The 4,105-nt window shown below is 34.0% G+C and overlaps 1 pseudogene; it reads right to left on the reverse strand.

Annotated features, from left to right (window-relative positions):
- Positions 1 to 2,785: 2,785 nt before the first annotated feature.
- LOC123607677 lies at positions 2,786 to 3,420 on the reverse strand (annotated as a pseudogene).
- Positions 3,421 to 4,105: the final 685 nt, after the last annotated feature.

Here is a 4,105-nt window from a genome sequence, read left to right on the forward strand (position 1 = left end):
ATGGAGCACAAAGACTCCAGAATCTGGGCAGAGCCCAGATTCCAAGCACTGATGAAAGAAAAGTTCTGATACTGCCAAAAAAACAAAAACAAAAACAAAAACAAAAACAAAAACAAAAACAAAACAACCCCACACAAAATTCAAACCAGAGGTGAACTGAATTTAACTGAAGCTACAACAAAGTCCAGATTCAGTTCAAAGTCCAGATATGATAGTCTTAGTGTCCTATACTGGTGACCTGACAGAAGAAGGATCGCCGTATTATCTACTTCAGTCTCTACTATTCTCTTACACATAATATTGGGCCATATAGTCAAACAATATAGGATATAAGAAGAAGCAAGAGAATCTGGTTCATGACCAAGAGAGGAAAACCATGAAGCAGATTCTCTCTTTCTCTATATAGCTATCTCTATATCTCAGACTGTAAAATAGCCCATAATTAAAAGATAGTGATTTTAAAGTAATTATGAACATTAAAAGAAATACTGGAAAAGATAGACAAAATGTGAAAACAGATGGAGAATTTTAGAAGAGAGATGAAAATCATACACAAAGTTAAAAGAAATTACTATAAAAGAAAAATATGGTATCACAATTAAGAATTCAAGCAATAGGCTTAACAGCACATTGGATACGGCAGAGGAAAAATAAGTAAACTTAAAGAGAAGTAATAAAAATTACTCAAATTGAAATATAAAGGGAAAAAGGAATGAAAAATGAAACAGAACATCTTAAATTTCTGACACAAATATTCAAGAGTCTGGTACACATATACATGGAATGCCAGAAGTAAGGGAGTAAGAAAATGGAACAAAAGAAATATTCAAAGAGATAATGCAATTTCCCCCAAAGCGATAAAAATACATCATCCCATGAATACAAAAGTTTCAGTGAACCACAAGTGGAAAAACACACACACACACACACACTTATGCGCAACATAGCCAAACTTCTGAAAAACAAACGTAGGAAAAGATCTAAAAAAGCAGAAAGAAGATAAAACACATTATATACCGAGGAAAACTGGCATCACTTCTCATCAGAAACAATAAGAAAGCTAATGGAAAAGGCCAAAAGAGAATGGAAAAATATTTTAAAGTGCTGTAAGAAAAAGGAAAAGCCAACCTAAAATCCCATATCCAGCAAATTATTCTTCAAAAATGAATATGAGATAAAGACATTCTCATTAGCAACCTGAAAGATTTTTGTCTCCAGGAGATCTGTACAACAAACACTAAAAGAATTTCAGACTGAAGAAAAATGCTATCAAATACTGGATATGAGGAAAGGAAACAAAGCACCAAAATATATATATTTTAAATTTAAAAGATTATTTAAAAGATTATTGATTATGAAAAAGAAAAACAAGTAACATTAGTAATGTAAAGTTTATAGCATATACAGAAGTAAAATATATAAGAATAAGAGAACAGAAGTCAGGAAAAGGAATAAAAATACTTGCATTGTATTTTAAGGTTATTATACTCCTCATGAGGTAATAGACTATTATTTGAAGATATTTTGTGACAAAATATGTATCATAATCTCTAGAGAAAATACTAAAGTCAAATGAGATACAGCTAAAAATACAATAGAGGAGATAAACTAGGGTCCTAAAACATTACTTCATCAAAAATAAGATAACAGTAGGGGATAAAAGAAAACAAAATGCAGATGGTAAAATTAGAAGAGGAAAGTTGACAAATCCACAATTATAGTTGGAGATTTTAACAGGTTTCTCTCAGTAACTGGTAGAAAAATTAAGCTTCTCCCCAATCACTAAGGATATATAATATTTGAATGACACTATCAACCAACTTCACTTAATTAACATTGAGGAAAAAATCACAATTAAAGTTTCATAATACACATTATTTTCAAATGCATAAGGACCATTTGCCAATATTTAAAAAGTCAGTATTTAAAGTACTTAAGGGGCACCTGGCTGGCTCAGTCAGAGGATGCAACTCTTGATCTCGGGGTTGAGTTCAAGCCCCTCATTGGGTGTAGAGATTACTTAAAAATAAAATCTTAAAAAAAATAAAAATAAAAAATTAACTATTTAAAATGTCAATATTTAAATGTCAGCATTTAAAATGATAAATGTATAACAAAGTATGTTCTCTAACCATGGTGGCTTTAGATCAGAAATCAATAAAAATTAAGGCATCTAGAAAATCCCTAATATTTGTAAATGAAGTAACACACTTCTAAATAACCCATGAGTCAAAAAGAAAAAATTATAATGCTAGAAAATAGTTTGTACTGGAAGGTCATTAAAAGATTGCAGTAGGGGCGCCTGGGTGGCTCAGTCGGTTAAGCGGCCGACTTTGGCTCAGGTCATGATCTCGCGGTCCGTGAGTTTGAGCCCCGCGTCGGGCTCTGTGCTGACAGCTCAGAGCCTGGAGCCTGTTTCAGATTCTGTGTCTCCCTCTCTCTGACCCTCCCCCGTTCATGCTTTGTCTCTCTCTGTCTCAAAAATAAATAAACGTTAAAAAAAAAAAAAAGATTGTAGTATATTAGCATATCAAAATTTGCAAGACACAGCAAAAAGTAGTGCTTCAAGAAAAAATTTATTGGTCTAGATATTTACATTAGAACAAAAAAGCATAAAGTCAATTATCTAAGCTTCCACCTTAAAACTTATTTTTCTTTTTTTACTAGGCAAAGAACTTTATTAATCTTGTTTCAAACTTTACTCCCAGGCTTCTTCAGCTTAATTTAGCTGCAAAGAATGAATTGTGTATAAGCAAAAACTGAAAAGAGCTGCAGTGTCCAAGGGCTTGGGCCTAAAAATTAATTAAAGACCTAGATTTTATCAGATCCATGAACAAAATTTTTAGAAAGCAGTCATAATATAAAATAGCAGCTCCCAGTAACTGCTTCAAGTTTTTTCTTCTTCAGAAGTTGGCTCAATCCAGTCTGCTTCATTCTTGGAAGCTTCATCAAAATTCTCCACAAAATCTGGAACTTCATCATCATCCTCCTCTCCGGTAGCAAGTGGTGCCTTTCCATCCACAGATTGTTTGGGCAGAGCTTCAGCCAGCCTTCTTAAACTCATCAGACTGTCTGCACCAAGTTGGTTTAAGATACTGGGTAGCATTTCTGTCAGCTGCTTTGTCTCAGCATGGCCTGTTCGCTGCCAGGGATGCCTGAACTTTAGGGTTGTTAAAATGGATCACTGTTCCTTGGTTTGTGAACATACTCACTTCTTCAATACCAGAGATATTGTTTACTCCTCACTTCTTTAAGGAGAACTGAAGTTTTTTATCATCTGCTGTAGCTGTTCTATGAACCACCTTCTTCTTTCGGGGAGCACTTCCTTTCCCACCAATGCGCACTTGTGCTTTTAGGTTGGTGATTTTCTTCTGGTTCATGATAGTTTCTTTCATCTTGTTGGGGCGGAAATGGGACCGCGCGCAGGGGACTAGGGTTGGCGCTCAGGCGGTCTCGGGTGGACCAGCTGAGATTAGGCGCACACACGTGGGGACGCAAGATGGCCTAAAAACTTATTTTTTAAGTAGAGTAAATTAAGTCCAAAATAATGAAAGAAAGAAAACAATAAAAAGGATGGAAATCAATACGATAGCAAATAGACAATAGAAAAAAATCAGCAAAATGTTTTAAAAGTTTAATTGACTTTATAATCCTCTAGTAAAGATTTATCAAAAAAAAATAGAAGGCACAAATTACTAATAGCTTTCTGAAGGCTGAAATGGGGACCCTTCTGAAGATGAAATGGGGACATCACTACAGATGCTACAAATATTAAAAAGATAATAAGTGGATATTTTGAACAAGTTCATGCCAACGAATTTGACGGATAAAGGAAATGAACAAATTCCTTGAAAAATACAACTTTTAAAAGTGGACAGTAAAAAATTAGAAAATCAAATAGCTTTCTATCTATTAAAGAAAGTGTATTTCCAACTAAAATCTTGTAACAAAAATAACTGCGGGCCCAGATAGCACTACCAGTGAATTCTGTTAAACATTTAAGGAAGAAATAATTCTAACCTCACACAAACCATTTTAGAATGAAATCTTGCCATTTGCAACTACATGGATGGAACTGGAGGGTATTATGCTAAGTGAAATGAGT

Source organism: Leopardus geoffroyi, chromosome A2 (genome assembly GCF_018350155.1).
Source record: "Leopardus geoffroyi isolate Oge1 chromosome A2, O.geoffroyi_Oge1_pat1.0, whole genome shotgun sequence".
Classification (NCBI taxonomy): domain Eukaryota; kingdom Metazoa; phylum Chordata; class Mammalia; order Carnivora; family Felidae; genus Leopardus; species Leopardus geoffroyi.